Source organism: Neophocaena asiaeorientalis, unplaced genomic scaffold (genome assembly GCF_003031525.2).
Source record: "Neophocaena asiaeorientalis asiaeorientalis breed wild unplaced genomic scaffold, Neophocaena_asiaeorientalis_V1.1 scaffold37, whole genome shotgun sequence".
Classification (NCBI taxonomy): Eukaryota; Metazoa; Chordata; class Mammalia; order Artiodactyla; family Phocoenidae; genus Neophocaena; species Neophocaena asiaeorientalis.
In genome coordinates, this window is record NW_020174269.1 from 1252018 (window position 1) to 1275041 (window position 23024).

Here is a 23024-nt window from a genome sequence, read left to right on the forward strand (position 1 = left end):
TTTTGTTTTTTTTTTTTTTTTTTTGGTGTCAAACATTTATCAACATTACATGTGAATACAATTAGGTAATAACTATACACAAATGTGGGTCCCCCTGCCTCCCTTCTTTCTTGTAGGCCCTAAAATGAGAACAGCAGGAATCATCTCTGGATTTGGATTTGTTTTTACCTTTCCTTGTTCTCTCTGAGTATGGGGATGGGGGTAGGGTGTTTGTTTTTAGTTTTAGGTTTTTTGTTTGTTTTTCGGTTTGTTAGTCAGTTGTGTCCCTTCCTAAATCTATTAATATCAGTAGAAAGGCTTTGTAGGTGACAGATGGTTGTGCAGCACTGCTGAGCGCCCACCTTACCCAAAGTTAAAAGTGCCACCCAACCAAAGACAGCAGAGCTGAAGCTGAAACAGCCCACAGAGGGGCATTGATTAGGGTGAACTGTCAGTCAGATGAGAAGTCTGGAATATCGGTCACATATTTACCAAGTGGGGAGCAGGCACAGTCCCTGCCCTCGAAGACTTTATGGAAGAAGTTAGGAAGCAATATGGGGACCATGAGACAATGTGCCGAATACATCAGAGGGGAGGGAAGGACAGACCATGGTACCGTGGAAGGTCAGAAGAGTGTGTAGATCTGTGGCTACCTTCAAAAGTAGTGGGCATGACTTAGGCCCTGGAGAATGGGCAAGAATTGCAGAAAGGAGACGCAGAAGAGAAGGCACCTGTGGGAGATGGAACAGGAGTAGGGACCTGTGATTACTGGGCAGTACTGAGAAGGGGAAGTCTGTCAATCCAGCCTTTTCCCTTAATGGCATCCAGGATCCTCATATCCTTTTGCCCAAGCAAAATTTGCACCCCGGCCGCCCAAGAATCTGAAAACTCGTTTACTCTAAAATGTGAGCAGCTGATAGAGATTCAAAATACCACTTTGGGGTTGTGTTGCCCTTTGCCAAAGGTCAAGATCTTCAGGTAAAGGCATGATTTATCTGCAGTAAATGTCAGCCTGCTCTGACTACAGATGATAAGGTGGACACCAGGCCAAGCGTCGGAATGTAGAGTGGAGGGAAATATGGGGGAAGAGGTAGATGGTGGTGGTGGAGGCCTTGAAAGCCATCCCATTTAAAAAATTTTAGATTTGATGACATGGGTAACAAGAAATCAGTAAACTTCTGGAGAGGATTTAGGAGAACAGATTGGTGTCATTGAGAAAGGAGACTGACAGGCAGATTGGAAAGTTGTGTTTGGGGAGGGCTCAGAGCAGAGAGGCAGCAGCAGAGAGAAGGAAGGGAGATATGTAGGGATTGCTCCATGGTGGGGCAAGGCGAAGGGAGGTGGCAGCTGTAGGCTCTTTCAGGAGAGAGGTTTCTGTTGGCAGGAACTCCTCTGGGAAGTGGGAGTTCTTGAATGTTTTCTAACCTCAAAGTGTGATCAGAAACCAAACCATTTTGGTGGGCGTGAGTTTACAAATATGGCCTAAAGTTCTTCTTTCTTCTGAGACTAGAGGTGAGAGCTTCGAATATTCTCTAATTTACGGGAAGGAAGAATGATGAGACATTCATCCTCTCAGATCTTCCATCCAAGTTTTACAGTTAAAAGAGGGCTCACTCCGTGCCAGGCTCAGTTCTCGTTTTAAACCCTCCCAGCAGCGCTGTGAGGTAACCGTCCTGTTATATGTGAGGAAACCGAGGCTTTACGTAATTTACTGAGGGTATAAGGCAAGTAAATGTAAGAACCAAGATGTGAGCCTCTGTCTGTTTACTCCCAGCCACTGCTAGACTTCCACACCTCCCTTCTTTTGGAGGAAAGACCCTTTCTTACTGTAGGGGAAACTTGAATGGCTCCAACTAACTTCTATATGGAAAGATTATTGGAGGAAAGGGAAAGACCTTTTATTCACTATTCTGAATAATAATGGGAGTTTTCCCCTTCTTGAATGGAAAAGTTGTCTCTGTTTCCTCAAAGATCAGAACTATTTGCAGAAGTTGAATTACAGACTGATTTTTTTTTTAATTGAGAGGCATGAAAGTAACATGAAAGTAACTGAATGGAAATAGCTTAAGTAATAATAACAGAATGATTGATGATGGCATCTCTTTTGGTATTATTAAGCCATTATTAAAATGTTATTTATGAAGATTTCTAACAGTATGGGAAGTGCATATATTGAATTTGAAAAAAAGTTCATTTTATAATTTAGAATGATCTCACTATAAAATAAAGTGTGTATTGGAAAAAGGCTTAAAAGGTTAATAAAGCTTAGCATAATAAAGGTTATAGTAACTTTTATTAACCTTAAGGTTAAAAAAAGGTTAATAGTCATTGTCTCTGAGTGATGGGATAATGGTCGACTAAACTTTTTTCTTTAACTATATTTTTTGGTTTTTCTGTAATGAACAGACAGTGCACTTTATTATCAGAAAAAAACTTCACTTTTAAAAACTCAAAAGATACAAAGCATCATCTGGTTGTGCATCTTTTCTTTGTTCTTCCAGCAATAATATATAGAATTATCTATAGCCACCTTTCTGAATCAAGGAAAAAAATCACCTTTAATTGTAAAGTGCAGGGAAGCTCACCATTATACATGCCAGTATTTGTATTAGATTAGAGAACTACCCTTCTGATACATCATTCAGTGATATGAATATCATTGGCAGGAAGAGTCCTGAGTGGCAACCCTGTTTGCCATTCCATCATGGGCAAATCTCCCATCCTCTCTGAGCTCCATATTTCTCATCTCTAAATTGGGATAATTTTACAGATTTATAAAAAGGGATAATTAGTGATAATTTCTAATTCATAGGTTGTCACAGGATTAAATAAACTATGTGAACATGTGTAAGAGTGCTTGGCCTTTAGTAGGTTACCGGTAAATTTTAATTTCTTTACATCCCTTCAGATGACTCAACTAGCAGCCAAGCTACCTTCTGCCCACCATTCATCAATGAGGGGAGAGTGATGTCTCCATTTTCAGTATGAGAAATGGTCCTATTCCACTTTGGCTCTCCTGTGTTCCTTCATTCACTAAACATTCATGGAATGCCTACTAATTGCCAAGGACCGTGCTGGGGATACAAACATTACTAAGACTCCATTACTGTCCTCAAGATAGTCACATTCTAGGTGGAGAAACAGAAAAATGTAATTATGTCATTAACTGTTATAAGAGATATAAGGAAGAAAAGGTCTGTATGAAACACCTCAAAGTAGGCAGGAAGTCCTGAGGTCTATCCTGCCTGGAAGGATGGGGGAAGACTTCATCCAGGGCCTTTGGAGCAGGGTCTTCAATCATAATGAAGTGCCCAGAGGGCTCATTGTTTGTGGATATAAGAAAAAGATTTTCATATTGCTAAAACTTCGTACAAAAGTTGTATGTAAAAAGCATCTCTATAAAGCCTGCAGGATTTGAGAGCTGGGAGAGGCTATAGAAACATCTTTTCCCAACCAATCCTTTTACAAATTCAGCAGCTGAGTTTCAGGGAACGTTTGTTCAAAGTCACACAACTTTTTAGCGGTAGAATTAGGTCTAGATCCCGGTGTCTGGACTCCAATCTATGTTCATTTGTTTATTCATTCAACAACTACTTATTGAACTCTTACTATGTGTCAGGCACTTTCTAGGCACAAAGGATACAGCAGTGAACAAAATGAACCAAGTCCCTGCCCTCCTGGGAGAGGCTTTCCAGGTTGGGGAGACAAATAAACAAACAAATATGTAGTATGTCAGGTGGCAGTCAGTGATATGAGGACAAGTACAGCAGATAAGGGTTATACTGTTTTGGATCAGGTGGTGAAGAAAGCCTCTGTGACGAGGTGACATTTGAGCAGAGACTGAAGGAATGAGTATTCTAGGCAAAGAGGAGAGCTGGTGCAAGGGCGCTGAGGCAGGACTGTGTGTGGCTTATTTGAGGAACACAAGAGCAGAGTAAATAAGGGGAGAGTGATGGGAAATGAGTCTAAGAGGTGGTTGGGTTGCAACTCATGTAGGACTTTGCAGGCCATGATAAGGGCTTCTGATTGTATTCAGAGTAAAATAGGAAGTTGGGTTCTGCCTACCATACCACTCAGGGTTAAAAAAAGAAAAGAAAACCACGGTGATTGCATTATCCCATTAAATAGTAAGCGCCTATACTCTCGTATACTCATTGAACACCTGTTGGGTGCCCAACACTGTACTAAATGTTTCAAGCTTATGGTCTCCTGTATGGAGGAAGTTACGTAGATAGACATCCATGATTTTTGTATTTTTCTGACTGTAGTCCGACGAAGCCTGACTCTTTTGGTCTTTCCCACAGATCACTTGGAAAATTTTCAGAATTTTTGTTTTGGATCTTTTCTGTTGGTCAATTTTAATTTCTCTGTTTAAGCGCAGAGGTTTTTGCTACAACAGTGCCCAAATCTTAAAAATCATGTTCATTTGCAGCTTTGCCAGTGCCTGTATAAAAAAGGTCTGCCTAAGCTGATAGAATTAAACTTATTAGTGACATTTACGTTTAATCATTGTAAGAAAGAAACCTATTGGAAGGTGAGGGGAGTTTGTAAATGGTTTTTTGTTATCAGTATGGAGCAGTCTGTTGCCATATGTCTATTTATATGATGTCTCTCACTTCTGTGCTTACCTAGGTGTTTTGACAAGGGTGTTATTTGAGACAGCCCTCTTTTGAGGTCAGTGGAAAAAGCTGAGATGGGAGGGGTGACTACTTAGGATGCCAGAGACTGAGGAGAGAAGATAAAGCAGAGGCTCTTGGAGCCAGGAATTGAAGAGCTATTTAAGTGTTGGCTGCATGGGTATTACATGCCCTTGGTGAGACTTTGACTCCGTATAGGGGACTACAGCAAGAGTTGGATTTTTTTCCTTTAAAACAGCAAACCGACCAAAATGTGGGACATTTTAACTGATAGAATTTTGCCAAAAAAAAAAAAAAAGTGTCTTATATTCCCTGGATATTCTGAACCTAGGCTCAGTGAAAGCCTTGACTCAATTCGGACAAAGTAACCAAATTCCCCTTCCTTCCTACCAAAAGAGAGAATCAGGTATAAGAGATTGGATGTGGTTTGTACCTGAAATAGTAATCTTTGATGTAGCCCAGTATTATCCAATATTTCTGTTGGATAATAAAATAATTACAATGTGAACCACATATATAATTTATAATTTTCTAACAGCTACATGAAAAAGTAAAAAGAAACAGGTGAAATTAATTTTAATAATATGTTTATTTAACTCAATATCCAAAGTATTATCATTTCAACATATGATCAATATAAAAACTATTAATGGGATATTTTACATTTTTGTGTGCAAAGTCTTTGAAATTTGATGTGTGATTTACATTTACAGTACGTCTCAATTCTTCTTCCCCACCCCCAGGCTACATTTCAAATGCTCAGTAGCCACATGTGGCTAGTGGCTACCATATTGGACAATACAGGCCTGATAATACCTAGAAATCCATTAACTTCACTGAAATGCAGAGAACTGTTCCACTGATAATGAGTTCTATATGCTTGGCCCTATGCAAGGCACCAGAGACATAAGGGTGGTTGGATGGCACAGTTCCTTCTTAAGGAGCTCACAGCCTGGTGAGGGGAAGCAGTTAACTCCAACATAATGTCATAGCACTACACTGAGGATATTAACAAGGGAACAGAGAAAAGAAGTATATTCTTCTTAAAATGAAATTTAGAAAGATTTTGCAGAGGTGATACTCCAGCTGGGCAGAAAGATATTCCAGACACAATATGTGATTAGATATTCTTTAGTTCCTGGTTCCAGCTCTTGTGCTAATTACTGCTCTGTTTGAGCTTTCTTTTTCTCATCCAGAATCACTCAGAATTTCCAGGACTGCGAATATTTGTTGAATTAATAAGTGAATGGCATGAATAAATGAGTGAATGAATGAGCAGGTGAATATCAAGTCATCCAAATTCCCTTGAGAAGCAAATTTAGTTGGGATGCTGAACCTGTTAGATTAGGTAGAATTTCATTAGTTGCTGACCACTCATTTTCCAGGGATTGACAATAGCCAGGGACTCTGGAAACACAATAGCTTGGAGGGGACAGTGATAAGTACTGAGGGATTGTTCAATTAGGATGTCTGTGGTTATCATTCCCACCTTCTGTGACTCATTGGGAAGCCTCCCCTAGACTGACCCTTGAGCTGGATCATAGATGGACAGATAAGAATAGGCTTTGCATTTTGCCCAGAGAAAAGTCCTCTATTAAGGCAACCGGAGTGTATTCAGTTCCAAAACTCTACATCCTAGTCTGATAAAGTCCAAGATATGTGGGAGGGTTAATTGATGCTACCAAACTCTAAATGCTCAAAGCCCTCTCATGGAGCCATTACTATGCTTTCTTAGTTTGGGTACACTTCTCTTAAAAAAAAAATCCACAGCTAAACAGAAATTTTCCTCACAAATTTCCTCTTATTGGCTGAGTTCACTAGGGCACTTAAAATTGTTGACTTGTAAATAAAATGAATTTCCTCCTGTTATGACTTCATTAAATTAACATTTATTAAGTGGAACATAGGGTGCCGGATGGTGAGCATGAGGAGCAATTCAACAACAAAAGACCACAAGAGAAACTGAACTAGAGAAGTTTACTACTCACAAGTCCTGGAGGAAATGCACAGCGTACCTCAAGGGGCCATACAGGGAGGTCAAGGCAGAGTGAGTACAGGCAAAGGGAGAGACAAAACCTGGCACACATGCCTTTATTAGGGTCTATGTGTGGAATTCTTGGGGGTTCTTGGGCTAAGGCTGGATCAGTCAATTCAAACCAAAATGCATGGGGTTTTGGTAAATTTCACAGGGGTCTTATCTAAGGGGCGCACAGGGGAAGACGATGGAAGGTGAGGGAGACTATTGATCACAAAAACTGTTGGGGAAGTCATATCAGGAGCTTACTATGAGGACTGTCTCCGGGACATGTTCTTACATGAGGAGGCTGGTGTCAGTTTAAGGCCCCTGCAGGCCACTTGGTCCAACAAAATGAATGCCAGAGCAGCAATGCCACCATGTTGCTTAGCTAAATTCGAGACACCTCCAATTTCAGAAATGTACCTACTGAAAGAAAAGAGGCTCATTTATTCAACAGATATTTGATGAGGGCCTACTGTGTGCGAAACAAAGTAAATTAAATCTAGAATGAGTGAAGAAAACAGAGTTCCTAATCTTTAGAGTTTAGTCTCTGGAGAGAGCAGGCATTAAACAAATAATCTCACAAGTAATTAGTTGAAGCAAATGCATTGGTAAAATGAATTGGGCCTGGGGAGCAGATGCAGGGTTCTGCTAGGATCCCGGTCCTTCAAGTCCCAGTCTCTGAGGCCTCCTTGCTCCTTCCTCTGGGAGTTTTCTGTTGGTCTCCTTGTCATCTTGCTAGCAACTTCTCTATCTGCCTACAACAGGAGGTTTCACTGCCCTGTGGTCCACATATTGCTGGAAGGCCTGGCTGCTGATGACATTTATCCTAGACAGGACTTTAGCATCATCTCCCTGACCTGTTTATGCTTCTGATGAGTGAACAGAGACCCAGAGAAGGAAGGGAAACCGACATCAACTCAGGGAATAGCTAGTCTATTCCAAGCATGGTCACTTGTTAGTTTGGTCTATTTTCACAATAGCTCTATGATATATGCATTGTTTTCATTCCCATTTTATGGAAGAGAAAATGGAGACTTAGCAATCTTGAGTAGTTTACCTAATGTCAGATGGCTAGTAAGTATGCTAGGATTCTAACCCTAGTCTAATGGCATAGCCAATGCTGGAACACTCATGAGTTCAGTGCTCATCACCAGCTCTAACACACATCTGGTATTTATTAGCCAATTTCTTTCTTTTTCTGAGCATAAATTTACTTTTAAAAAACAATTATTTTGATTTACTTCTGATTTTAAAAGCAAAACATAAAAGCCCCAGACAATCTATGTAGTAGCTGATCCTGACCAGCACCTCAGCTATATTAAGTTTCCTAATGTGTAATAGGGAGAGTAGGTCTTATGTTTAAAAATAGATGTTAGGAAAAAAAGAAAGATGTTAGGCAATCCTGTGTGCTTGAGTTTTAATAAGGTCAAACATAGCAACACCAAAATAACTTCTCTGCATGCTCTATGGGATCATATGATAAATGTTCAATAGGTATTTACTTATAATATCTATAAAATTCAGATCCTCTGTTTAAAAGACAAAATTTGTATGATTTAGCATGGTATACTCTGAAGTTTTCATATCTAGTATTTTTTTTTTTTTTAAGAGAGAATGAAGAGAAGAGAGTGAGACAACAGTCTGGCTCTTCTTAGAGTTTTGGAATGTCCAAGAAGGACAGTTTTGGAATGTCCAGTAAAGTCTCTCTTCATCTAGCGCCATTTTGGGCATAAACCAGATTACAATGCAAAAAACACTTGATAGGATTGAAAAGACCTGGGTTATCATCCTGGCTCTGCCATTTACCAACTGTGTGACTTGGGGCAAGATATCCTCTCTGCATCTTTACCATGGCTTCCAAGGCCCTACCTGACCTCATTACTTCTCAGCTCATCTCATACCCTTCCTCTACTACATTCCAGCCACACTGGCTTTTTTCTGAACCTCCTGTGTGCTGTGCTAAGCCTGTCCCTGAATCCAGGTCTTCGCTCTTGCTGTTTTCTCTCCCTGGAACACTTTTTCCTTAAATCCACCCTTCACGTTTCGGTGGAAATGCCACCTTCTTAAAGAGGCTTTCTGCAACCATCCTGCCTGATGGGCTTTCTTCACATCTTTCACTATCGCATTGTTCACTGTTTCACATTCCTCTTCATGGCACCTGTCACTGTCTGAAATGGTATCTTTTTGTGTGTTTATTGTTTATTGCCACCACTAGAGTGGAAGCTGCATGAGGGCGGGGGCCTTGCTTCTCTGCTGCATCTCCAGCAGCTAGAACACAGTGTCAGGCACACAGAAGGGGCTTAAGAAATGGTTAAGTGCATAAGTGGTTGGATTGCAACACAAAATGTTTCATTCTAGGATCTTAGGTTTCCTTCTCTCAGATCAATACCACTCTTCAACACCTTGTTCTTAGGAGCCAAAGCAAGGACAGGGAGAATGAGAACTGAGAGTGGTCTTTGAATTTGGAAAATGCAAGTCAACAGAGAGAGATTAATGACATTGAAATGTAAATGCCTTTGAGAAGGTTAATAGCTTAAACCTATCAGCATCTGTTTTAGGTTGGATTCCCTTTGGAACAGATACCTTCAAATATAGGATCTAAGAGACTCTCCTGGGAGAAGAGGGGACCTGGAAGGGGAAATGAGTGCTTAGAAGAGTAGTGAGAGGGCACTAAGGGCAGACTGGCATTATAGCTGCACCCCTATCTATGCTGCACAGAGGAGGGAGCTAAGGATATTACCTAGGAAACTGCAGAAAACAACTTTCTCCAAACCCTTGGCTTCAGATCACTAACAGCCCTGGGAGGCAGTGATATTCTTATCAAAAGAGGCATGGGGGTGGGGAGAAAGCATACACAAAGTTAACAGTGTTGATATCTGAACTAAAATTGCCTGGTAACCGAATGTGTAGTTCAATTGGCCTGAAACCGCACAACTTACACTGGGACTTGAACTCACAGGCCGGGACTCAAACCCAGCCAAAACTCAGATTGGGACTTGGACCCACAGTCTTTTATTTATTTATTTTTTTGGCTGCATTGGGTCTTCATTGCTGTGCTCGGGCTTTCTCTAGTTGCGGTGAGCGGGGTCTACTCTTCGTTGTGGTGCATGGGCTTCTCATTGTGGTGGCTTCTCTTGTTGCGGAGCACGGGCTCTAGGCACGTGGGCTTCAGTAGTTGCGGCACGTGGGCTTCAGTAGTGGTGGCTTGTGGTCTCCAGAGCACAGGCTCTGTAGTTGAGGCGCACAGGCTTAGTTGCTCTGCGGCATGTGGGATCTTCCCAGACCAGGGCTTGAACCTGTGTCCCCTGCATTGGCAGGCGGATTCTTAACCACTGCGCCACCAGGGAAGTCCCCCACTGTCTTTTAGTTGAGATTGCACACTTGGTCTCAGGACTTACTGAAGTTCAGGTTCTTTATGTCTCAGTGCAGAAGGAATTCAGCCAGAGACAAAGTTATAGGTAAGAAGTAGATTTATTGAGAGAGATACACACTCCATAGACAGAATGCAGTCCATCTCAAAAGGTGAGAGTGACCCCAGAATATGGGGTGGTTAGTTTTTGTGAGCTGGGTAATTTCATAGGCTCATGAGTGGGAGGATTATTCCACCTATCTTGGAGAAAGGGCGGAGATTTCCAGGATTTGGCCACTGCCCACTTCTTGGCCTTTTTGTTTTGTTTTTAAAAAATTTTTATTAGAGTATAGTTGCTTTACAATGTTGTGTTAGTTTCTGCTGTACAGCAAAGTGAATCAGCTATATGTATACATATATTCCCTCTTTTATGGATTTCCTTCCCATTTAGGTCACCCACAGAGCACTGAATAGAGTTCCCTGTGCTAGTAGGTTCTCATTAGTTATCTATTTTATCCATAGTATCGAGTATCAATAGTGTATATATGTCAATCCCAATCTCCCAATTCATTCCACCCCCTCCTTCCCCCTTGGTATCCATACATTTGTTCTCTACGTCTGTGTCTCTGTTTCTGCTTTGTAATAAGATTGTCTATACCAATTTTTTCAGATTCCACATATACCCGTTAATATACAACATTTGTTTTTCTCTTTCTGACCTACTTCACTCTGTATGACAGTCTCTAGGTCCATCCATGTCTCTAAAAATGACCCAATTTCGTTCCTTTTTATGCCTGAATAATATTGCATTGTATATATGTACCACATCTTCTTTATCCATTCCTCTGTTGATGGACATTTATGTTGTTACCATGTCCTGGCTATTGTAAATAGTGCTGCAGTGAACACTGGGGTGCATGTGTCTTTTTGAATTATGGTTTTCTCTGGGTATATGCCCAGTATGGTCAGCCTCGGAACTGTGAGGGCGCTGGTGAGTGTGTCATTTAGCATGCTAATGTAGTACAGTGAACATATAGTGAGGCTCAAGGTCTACTGGGAGTCGAATCTTCCGCCATCTTGGACCTAGTTGGTTCTAACCAGTTTATGTCACATCCTCAAGGGTTGTGTCATTCTTTTTTTTTTTTTCTTTTTTTTTGCCGTACGTGGGCCTCTCTCACTGTTGTGGCCTCTCCCGTTGCGGAGCGCAGGCTCCGGACGCGCAGACTCAGCGGCCGTGGCTCCCCGGCCCAGCCGCTCCGCGGCATGTGGGATCTTCCCGGACCGGGGCACGAACCCGTGTCCCCTGCATCGGCAGGCGGACTCTCAACCACTGTGCCACCAGGGAAGCCCTGTGTCATTCTTTTAAAGATTGTGCCCTGTCCCCTTCCCTCCTGTTTCAGGCTGATAGAATTAGGACTCTTACTTTATTTACATATTTGACCATTTGGAAGAAAAACCTAGTGGAGTCCCTGACGGCAACCTAGGTTGGCAGGGTGATGGAGGACCAAGGCAGAGAGAGGACTGCCAGCATCAGTCAGCACCTTATCATCTGAATAACAAGAATCAATGACCTACTTTTATCTTGAAGGAAAATGGCAAGAAATGGCAACCACTTCCTAAGAGTTTTCTGTTTCTCTCTGCTCCAGTTCCTCCTTGCTGCTCAGCCTGCCAGAGTTTCCACTTGTCAATCCCATAAGTTCCCATGGACTGAGTTTGCATAGATTAAGAGTTTAGAATCATGAATTCAGAAACCCAAGCTTTAGTAACAATACTGTCATTGAACAGGTTTCCAGTTGCCAGTAGAGACATATGTAAGTGATTTCCTCTAGGTGAGGGGTGCTGCCTTGGGTTCCAGAGTTTGTGTCAGTCAGTGTTTTTTTTTTTTTTTTTTGAGGTACGCGGGCGTCTCACTGTTGTGGCCTCTCCTGTTGCAGAGCACAGGCTCCGGACGCGCAGGCTCAGTGGCCATGGCTCACAGGCCCAGTTGCTCTGCGGCATGTGGGATCTTCCCGGACCGGGGCATGAACCCATGTCCCCTGCATCAGCAGGTGGACTCTCAACCACTGTGCCACCAGGGAAGCCCCCAGTCAGTGTTTTGAGTTGCAATAGAAACTATGACCGATTTAAGCAGAAAATGACTTTATTCAAAAGATATTGATAGCTCACAGAATTGTGAGAATTGTTGAAGAGTAGGTTTATTGTCGCCAGGAACAACTCTTAAAACCATGTCTCAAAACTGGTCTGGTGGACTATACAACACAATTATGAAAAGACAAATAACCCAGTTTAAAAATGAGCAAAGGATCTGAATCAACAGTTCTCCGAGGAAGATATACAAATGTCCAATGAGCACATGAAAAGATGCTCACCACCATTAGCTATCAGGGAAATGCAAATCAGAGCCACAATAAGATACCACTTCACACCTGCTAGGGTGACTATAATCAAAAAGACATAATAACAAGTGTTGGTGAGGATATGGAAAAATCAGAATCCCCATACACTGCTGGTGGGAATGTAAAATGGTGCAACTGCTTTGAAAAACAACCTGGCAGTTCCTCAGACAGTTAAACAAAGTTACCATATAACCCAGCAATTCCACTCCTAGGTATATCCAGAAGAGAAGTGAACATGTATGTCCACATAAAAACTTGTACACAAGTGTTCCTAGCAGCATTATTCATAATAGCCAAAAAGTGGAAACAACAGAAATGTCCATCAACTATTGAGTGGATAAAAAAAAATGTGTATTCATACAATGGAATATTATTCAGCCATAAAAAGGAATGAAATACTGATTCTTGCTACAACATGGATGAACCCTGAAAACAGTATGCTGTGTGAAAGAAGGCAGACACAAAGGATCACATTGTATATTTCCATTTATATAAAATGTCCAGAAATAGGCAAATCTTTAGAGACAGAAAGTAGATTAGTGGTTACCTAGAGCTGGGAGGGAGATAGGGGGAGGAATTAGGGGATGTTGCTTAAGGGGTATGGGGTTAATTTTGGGATGATGAAAATGTTTTAAACTTGATTGTGGTGATGGTTGTACAACTCTGTGAATATACTAAAAGCCAGTGAATTATACAGTTTAAGTGGGTGAATTGTATGGTATGTGAATTATGTCGCAATAAAGCTGTTTTCTTTTTTTTTTGAGTTCTCTGGTAAGGAAACAGTTGCCATTACTGTTGGGCACTAGATGTCATAGTTTATACTATTTCCACTTCCATACCAGCAGCTAAACATGGCATCAGCTGTAACCTCCACTACCTTCAGAGAGTGAGGAACCCCACCTCCACTTCCTCCGTCACTAGCTCTCAAGTCAGTCTGTAATGGGTGTGAAGGTCATCACGAGTAGCTGGCACTGTCAGATCTACCTCCTCCAGGACCCCCAAGGTGGGGAGTGTACCAAATGGGAAGAGAGGTCAGAAGCTGGACAGTCAAAAAGGATGTCAGATGTCCACTAGGACAGTATGGGGCCCTGGGCTAGGCTTTCACCAGGTGTTACCTGACCCTCAGGATTTTTAACATATGATGCAGTAGATTTTGCTTTTTCTATGGATATACAACACTTTATTTAAACAACGGAGCAAATCAACTAGTTAACATTTCCATAAGGAATTTAATTGAAAATACAACACAGAGCAATGACCAAATATACAACCATATAAGGTTGAAGTACCTTTTCCCATTAAATATCTGCTGAATCTGAATATCCCTGTTTATTCTAGCTTTGACTTTACATTTTATGATAAAAACAAACAATTCTTTCATTTAGGCCTCAGCATGGCCTATCTTACGTACCTTGGTATCTCTGCTTTGGGGTTTCAAAGCCCTATTAAAATCTGTCAACTATCCGCTTACTATTATCAGAAAATTAATTGCCTTTTAATCCTTTTAGTCTGTATACCTAGGTCAATCCTGTAGAGAATTGTACTGCAACTCACAAAGGGGGCTGCTCTGACCCTGGTCACGGGGAGAAATGAGGCTCAAGTAGTGTCAGATTCTCTTTTCTGGTAACTTAGAAGTGGAGACACGAATTCTGTTTAGCTAGTTTTAGAAGAGAAGGGTTTGAGGACAGGTCTCGACTTTTTGGAGATCTATTCAATGTTATTTTGATCTTTTTAATAATATTTTGTCATAGAATATTGGTTGTCATGTTTTCGAAAGTTATTCGTTTATTTTTCTGTTAGTTAAAAAAAGATTTTAAATTTACATCTGTCCAAGAAGAACATTAGCTAAAATTGCTGAGCATAATTTGGTATCTGGGATGGTATCCAGAAAAAATTGCTATGTAATGCTAAATAGAAGCTATCTCTCAGGGCAGGGAGCCCAGAGTACAGTAGTCCCCTCTTATACACAGTGGATATTTTCCAAGACCCCCAGTGGATGCCTGAAACCACAGGTAGTACTGAACCCTTAGGAACAGTAAGAGATTAACAACGATAACTAATAACAAAATAGAACAGTTCCAACTATATATTATAACAAGTTACATGCATGTGGTCTCTCTCTCAAAATATCTTACTGTATTTCATTCACTCTTCTTGTGGTTCTGTGAGATGGTAACATGCCTATGTGATGAGATAAAGGGATGTGAATAGCGTAGGCATTATGATGTAGGGTTAGGCTACTACTGACCTGACAGTATGTCAGTAGCAGGGTCATCAGCTTTGGGTGATCTGGATCATGGAGCCCGTGTGATGTCGGTGGTTGGATGTCAGGAGCAGACGATGTCCATGTGGGGTGGGATGGAGCGGTATGGTGCAAGATTTGATCACGCTGCTCTGAATGGCACGCAAGTGAAAACTTATGAGTTGTTTATTTCTGGAATTTTCTATTTGATATTTTTGGGCCATCGTTGACTGTGGGTAACTGAAACCATAGAAAGTGAAATTGTGAAGAAGGGAGGACTTTTGTATAGAAGACGGGTTTTGAGGAGACCCTATACAGAGGGGAAGGCTAAGACTCTGAATTCAGGATCACCCAAATGAGTTTCTAAAACCTTAAAACAATCCACCCAAAACAGAGCACCTACAAGGAATGACTGGCTCAGAATTCTGTGAGTATACCTTACTGTCTACCCATCTGTAAGAGAGAGAAAGATGTTTGAAGCTGTCCTGTCACCCACAAGGGCTCCATCCTTCATCAAGGCAGGTTAGGCCAACAGCCAGAGGTGAGGTAATGTCGCTTTTCCCATCCCTTTCTCTTTGTTCTCTGGAATCTAGAGATGGGAAGAGGGAGAAGCAATAAAACACCTTTTCAGAAAGCCAGGTGCTTCTGCTTTTGTTTTTGGTGTATCGCTTAATCTCCTTGGGAACAAATTGTGTGTTACAAAAAAAAACCCCTAAGAACTCCAAGACAATTTTGTAGATTCTGGGACTGAAGGTGTCGTTTGGTGGCAGCTGTGTTGAGCCATGTGCAAGAGAAACAGAGGTACCTGTGTTAGAGGAGAGACACATACACAGAGACAGAGAGACACATCCCTTTATTCCTGGTGGTTTTCCATTTTTCTCTTCGCTGTGAGGCCTGGATACCCCTCCTGCCTGCCCTTGGATTTCATGAGACATCTCTATTTCCTTAAGATAAATCCCTTCTATTTAAGCTAGCTTGAGGGCATTTGCTTCTTAATACCACGAGTCCCTCACCTCTTCTAACATTCTTGGTCCCCTACAGACCTTGGCTACACATGTGCCCTTCCTCAGGGCTAGTCAAAAGAACCCCCTAAAGCTGGAGTCATGCCCCACATTTCAAGAAATACTTTTTTTTCCCACCATCAGGAATCTTTTGAACATCGATAGCCACACTATCAAAACCCAAAGCTGCCATTGGTATATCATGACCACAACATGCCACCCCCATATTTTTTAAAACCTGTCTCAGATCTGAAGGAACTAATCCTTCCCATCCACATGCCTTCTCATTGCCAATATTTTAAGGTCTACTGAACACAGAGTTATAGACCTGAAGAGAAGTTTCTGATGAACTAACGCCAACTTTAGCATATACCATTCAGGTGCTGGTAGCAAAAAGCTCTTGATCAATCTCAGTTTGACCTCAAGCATCAGGGTCCCAGAGTTTCTTTACATCTCTCCTGGAGTTAAAGCCTGAGCACGCACAGTTCTCCAGAATATACCTCTGAGAACCACTTGACCTCTTTGAGCCTCAGACTCTGAAAGATGTAGGTGTCAGTGGGGTGGGGTAAACAAGAATATGAAATGCACAAGGAAATCACGTGTGCCTGGGACAGAGTAGAGCATGAATGAGTGTCGGTTCCCCCTCCCTTCCTTCAGTATAGATACCCTGGCTTGAGTATTTTTGTGGGTTCATACTGCCATCTCTAGCAATGCTATTCCCCAGAGAACACTCCTCACCCCACAGCTTTGTTGGGGTGCCAGTAGCAGGATCATCAGCTTTGGGTGATCTGGATCATGGAGCCCGTGTGATGTCAGTGGTTGGATGCACAGATGACTCTTATTGATTTGTGCTTTGTTTAAATTTTGAGGTAAAACCAGGAGTGAACTTCAACCTGGACTGCACCTATCTCACTAGTGTCTTTTCTCTAATTTCCTTGGTTGGGTTATCAGAAAATGACAAAGCCTTCTTGTTCATATTTGGATACATTTCAGGGTCACATTAAAATATTCTAGTCCTAAAGCCCCACTACAATAAGTGTCAGCTTTGAACAAGAATAGGGCCCGGGGTGATGTTCCTGCAGGCACAGAGATGTACAATTAGAACAGCTCTCTCAGCATAACTTTCTGAATGGCTTCTCTCTGAATTCAGGTTTCAGTGTGATCAGAGAATTAGCATTCTGGCACTAAAAAGGATTTCATTTTACATTTCTGTTTTGTTTAGGGACTGGGTGTAATCTGTCTTTGGAACGCACTGTACACACGCATAGATACTGACTGACTGAGAGACGGAGTAACGATTGAGTGATGCAAAGGAAGAATAACTAGAATGCTTGGCAATTTTGCTTAGTTACACTTCCCAGAGGTAATCATTGTTAAAGAGATGCCTTCTGCCTTCATTAATTATAGGCTTATTCGTAAATCAAAGTGAATTTGTAGATCCTCAGAGTTTGGATTTCACAGGTTAGTTCAACACTGGAAAGGAAAAGGGAGAGAACAAACAAATGGAACATTTGTTATTTGCCTAGTATGGTATGATGCATTTTACACACAGCATTTCAACACAGCTGTCTTATGAAGTAAGTATTAGTCTCCCTGTTACCGTGATGACCTTCAAGCTCAGGGAAGGAAGGGGAAGTAATTCGCCCAAGCTTGCACAGCTAGTAAGTGGGAAGCGACGATTTAAACCCAGGTCTGTCTCACTGAGGTGAAAAGTGCTCTTTGCACTACTACCCCGTGCAGTCTCTGTCCCATGGGCTCAGCACTGTGGTATATTCTGTGATAATGAGGCATGATTTCTGTCTCAAGAAACTTATTGTGAAGTGGAAAACACATGGTAATACTAATGTAATAATTCGAAGTAGCAGTAAATAAACACTGTGGTAGAATTATCAGAGAAGTACTCTGCAAGCAGAGAATTCCAGTAAATCTCAAGTATTGTGGTTCATCTAAGAGACAGAGCTCACTAACCTCCAGCTCAGTCACATTTCGATTTTCTAAAAACAGCTCTCGGGACAGGGCTCACATGGTACCTGGTGCTGATAGGCATGTGGGTCAGGGTGGAAGGCACTTGCACAGGCCACTGATAGGAATGCAAATTAATAAACCTTTCTGGAGGGAAAATTGGCAGTGTGTATAAAAAGCCTGAAAAAATAACTTTGTTTTTGACTCTCAAATTCTACTTCCTGAGGTGTTAATTCTAAGGAAACAAATGTGCAGAAAGAGCTATCTCTAAGGATGTTTGTTGAGGCTTCTTTTATAATGGCAAAGACCTGGAAACAGTCTAAATGTTCAACAACATGGTGTTGGATAAAGTGTTATATCCTGTGGTAGAATGCTAGGCTAACCATTAAATAGGAGGTTGTAGGACAGTGGTTCTCAAAGTGTGGTCCCATTTCAGGGCATCCTCAAGGGCAAAACTGTTTTCATTGTAATACTAAGGTTTGCATTTCCCACTTTCATTCTCTTGTGTGAGTTTAGAATACGTATCAACAGGAATTTTATTTAATATCTTTCCTTCTTTTTCCCTCTGGAATTTGAGATACTTCCTTTTATGGTGTTGGTTTTGCTGTCTGCATTTTGTTGTAGGTCAAATATTCCTTGTTGCTTCCTAGCAGTGGTGTGATGAGGAGAGACTATCAGATAGGTTCTTCCGGAGTTTCTTACCTGCTGGCTCTAGCCAGGATACTGCTGATGTGCTTTCAACTTTGTGGGAATCAGGTACCCCTGCCGCCAACCTAGCATGACAGAGTTTGATTAAAGTGTAATAACCACTAAAGGTAGAATGAGTATAAGAATGTAAGCTACCCAGACAACTGCTTGGAAGGTTGAAAAGGAGAGATACAAAATTTAGTTATCAATGTAGATTTTATGACCAGACTTTGTAAACTGTGTTCTTGAGAGATGAATCTTTCGGGTTGCAGTTCTCCCGTATTAAGGCTGCATTGGAGAGGGAAATAAAAAATGCATATTTAAAAAAGATAAAGTGTCCCGCACAACTTTTATAGGTCATTGATTTGAGAATAAAGAAAAAAATGGAGATTGGAAAATTTTCTAAACACTTTACGTGTGCACAAAAGAACACACTTCCTAATACCGCACTTGCAGAAACCATACAGTTAATGATGTTAATGAGCTATTGTCCAGAGCTGATCTAGCAAAAAATGTCTGAGGGTTTGTCAGTAACTGTAATGTTATGATTAATTTTCCTTGAGGGATTATTGGCAGCATTAGTTTGGGGACTAGATCAAAAGTCCCTGGAGGAGCACTTGGGAATTAAAGAGAAGGTGTGTGGTTGTCACTCAGTCAGAATGTTCTGGTTTAACTCCTCTCTCCTGTACATCTTGTACTCCTCTATATGTAGCACACAAGATTCTCAAGGATGTTCTCTCCATAGCTGGAGGGCGCCCTCATTGTGCCTCCAGTGGTATAGCTCTGTGAGGTTGATCCAGAAAGCCCCAGGACAGCCAACCCCCTGGCCCCAAAGCCTCTCTGCTGACACAGGCAGAAGTGTCTTCCCTCTTGAAGCTTCAGGGCTGGGAGGATTTTCACCCAGCCTTGCTCATTTCTCTGGTATCTGCTGGAGTGAGGCTTTGGTGTGTGTGTGTCTGTGTGTGTCTGTGTGTGTGTGTGTGTGTGTGTGTCTTAATATTTATTTATTTGGCTACACTGGGTCTTAGTTGCTGCATGCAGGATATTCGTTGCGGTATGCGGGATCTTTAGTTGTGTTTTATTACTATTATTTCCTTTAAAAAACAACAGAAAAAAGAAAAACTGTTGCCATTATATACTAGGCATGTGGGCAAACCCCCGTTTCATCTAATAGAGGAGCTGAGTTTCATTTTTAAATGTATTATTTTTATTTTCAAGGTCACAATTTAATGGCTCTTTCTCTGTTGCAAACTTAAGAAAAATTGCAGGAGGGTCACTAAGGAAATGAGGGAACTTGATCAAATTTCTCCTACTTTTTGGATCAATTGGCCCTAATCCTCTGTGCTTTTATGGAATTATAATTGTAGTAAAAAAAAAAAAAAAAAGTCTGTGGAACAGCAGGGGAGAAGTCTGTCCCGACTCACTGATTTATTTTAAAAGATCCCAGCCTGACACATTCTATTCAGATGAAGTACTCTGTCTCTTAGTAGCCACCACTCAACTTTCACAGGAATTTGACAGCAGTGGCTGGTGGGGTACCGTTTCTGTTCTGTGCTAATACTCAGTAGCTGTTGAAGAATTCTAGTGCTAAAGAGCTAAGCCTGTATTTAACTCCTCAGCTGGGAATCCCAAAACATGGAATGTTCTTATCCTCCGTGGTTTTTCCTTGTATCCTCAGCCAAGGTTAATGTTGCCTGTGGTAGATTATTTATTTACTTATTTACTTACTTATTTATCTATTCATTTGCTCTTTCACTCTTGGGTATATCTATACCAGTGGTTCTCAGCTAGTATAATTCTGAGGACACATTTTTGGTTGTCAGAACTAGGGGTAGGGTACTGTTGGCATCTGGTAGGTAGAGGTCAGGGTGCCACTGAGCACGCAGGCTAGCTCCCACAGCAAGAAATTTATGTAGCCCAAAATGTCAATAGTGACACTGAGGAACTCCTACCGACAAGGAGCTGCCAAGACTACAAATAATTGACTTGCCCATGTTTTGCTCTGTGGTAGGCACTAAGCTATGAACTAGCCCTGTCACACCGTACGTAGGTCATTTACTTTGGTTCTCTAGACCTGGCATCTTTTGCCCTTAGTTTTCTACGATAGTGGAGAATTTAGTGGATGAGTTTTATACTTCTCTTTGGTGCATTCAGACGTCTGCCTGCAATTTATTCAATTGAGACATAGCCCCCAGCTCATGCAGGCCCTGAATGGATAGATACTCCCTAAGTATTTTCTTTTTTTAATAAATTTATTTATTTATTTATTTATATTTGGCTGTGCTGGGTCTTCGTTGCTTTGCGCGGGCTTTCTCTAGTTGTGGCGAGCGAGGGCTACTCTTCATTGCAGTGTGTGGGCTTCTCATTGTGGTGGCTTCTCTTGTTGTGGAGCATGGGCTCTAGGCACATGTGCCTAGAGCCCGTGGGTTTCAGTAGTTGTGGCTCGCGGGCTCTAGAGCGCAGGCTCAGTAGTTGTGGCGCATGGGCTTAGTTGCTCCGTAGCATGTGGGATCTTCCCGGACCAGGGCTTGAACCCGTGTCCCCTGCATTGGCAGGCAGATTCTTAAGCACTGTGTCAACAGGGAAGTCCACTCCCTAAGTATTTATAAATTGATTACTCAGTCCAAAATTCAAAGTACTCTTTTTAACTCTGGGCAGATAAGTAACTCCTATAATTTCACTGTTCTTGTGGGTCATATAACACCTTTATCCACTAGCAGGTAGACATTTCTTACTTGAAGTAAATGGGAAAGCTTAGGCTTGTGGTCCACATGTAATAATTTGGTTGGGGAGGGGTGGGAGTGGGAAAGAAGGAAGATAGTCACTATTTTGAAACCTTGTACTTTCAAATGGATCCCTTCTTCATCTAGTCCTTGTTGTAAGGTCAAGCACATGTCTTAGGCACTCAGTGACTCAAGTTATGTCAGCCTTTAATAGCAAATATATGTGCAGCCCATCATTAACTAATTATCAGGACTGTTCTAAAGCCCTGGGAAAGACAGGGTGATGGGTATTTTCCAATCTGCTTGGGGTTGGAGTAACATTGGAAGCATCTACCTAATACTAACATATGTGCCACTGAGTCTTTTGATTTTTAAGGAGATTACAGACGTTTTTGAAGGTGCCCCAAAGTACCCCCAGACATACCGTATGGTGTCACACCTCCCTCCTCTTGCCTATGTTGTTCCTTTTACCTGAATTACCCCCAACCTGGTCCTCCTGGAAAACTAATTTTCATCTTGCAAAACCTTACATCAGCCTTTTAAACTCTGTATTATATTCCAGACCCCTCCTTTCACACGTGTATTCACACAGCCTGCCTGAATCCACTCCAAATTTTAAAAAATTTCCGTCTCTGTACATCCATGTCTGATGCGTTCTGCACATTCTTTCTGTTCTCACGTGTGTTGCACTGTATCATAATGACCCGTTTGCAGATATTCCTACCTGCTAGCTCTGAGCTCCTGGAAGGCTGCCACTGTGTTTACTCTTCTTAGAGTCCCGTTAGTTTGCACGTGGTGAGTACTTGTTAGAATTTAAAAGTGGAATTTCCATTATTTGTTTTACGAGGCTCAGTTTTTGTTTTGTTTTTTACTTTGCAAAATATCGATTAACAGCATTATCTCTGGTTATGGGACTGAAATGGGGGTTGTGGTAGTTATGGGAGATTTTGCCTATCAATGTTAGATTAATTTTTTTTTTTTTTTTTTTTTTGGGTACGCGGGCCTGTCATTGCTGTGGCCTCTCCCGTTGCGAAGCACAGGCTCCGGATGCGCAGGCTCAGCGGCCATGGCTCACGGGCCCAGCCGCTCCGCGGCATGGGGGATCTTCCCGGACCGGGGCACGAACCCGTGTTCCCTGCATCGGCAGGCGGACTCTCAACCACTGCGCCACCAGGGAAGCCCCTAGATTAATTTTTTACAACAAGAATATTCTCATTTACTTGTGTAATCAGAGTTAACATTATATTTAGATATATCTTTAAAAAAATGTTTTCTGTGTCAAGGAGTACAGATGTTTAATGTTGGAGTGAGATGTTTAATGATGACTGAGAGGTGTAGTTAGGGTTTAAATGAAAGGTATTAGATAAGATAGCTCTAGGGACTTGCATGGTGGCACAGTGGTTAAGAATCTGCCTCCCAATGCAGGGTACGTGGGTTCGAGCCCTGGTCCGGGAAGATCCCACTTGCCTCGGAGCAACTAAGCCCGTGTGCCACAACTGCTGAGCCTGCGCTCTAGAGCCCTTGAGTCACAACTACTGAGCCCATGTGCTGCAACTACTGAAGCCCGCACGCCTAGAGCCCGTGCTCCGCAACAAGAAAAGCCACTGCAATGAGAAGCATGCCCACCGCAACGAAGAGTAGCCCCTGCTCACCGCAACCACAGAAAGCCCATGTGCAGCAATGAAGACCCAACACAGCCAAAAATAAATAAATAAATTTATTAAAAAAAGATAGCCCTAGCTGCTGTAGCAAAACAAATCTCAGTAACTTAGTATAATAAAAGTTTCTCTTGAGCTTGATTAAAAGTCCTGTGCAGGTATTCCTCATTAGGCAGGCCTCCTCCAAGTAGTAACAGAGGCACCTTAGCTGTTGTGGCTCTATCCTCTTCAGTATGTGACCTTTAAGGTTGCCATGCTTCAAGCTATGCATGGGAAAAAGTACAGAGGATCATGTCTGGGAGATCTTAGCGATCCATGCCACGAAATGCCTAGAAACATTACTAGTGCTCACCTTCCATTGGCTGGAATT

At 41.8% G+C, this 23024-nt stretch overlaps 1 protein-coding gene across 1 annotated transcript in view; it reads left to right on the forward strand.

The window, feature by feature from the left end:
• CMYA5 (cardiomyopathy associated 5) overlaps window positions 1–23024 on the forward strand; it is a 95829-nt gene that overhangs the window by 1210 nt on the left and 71595 nt on the right. The gene's annotated exons all lie outside the window — the stretch shown is intronic.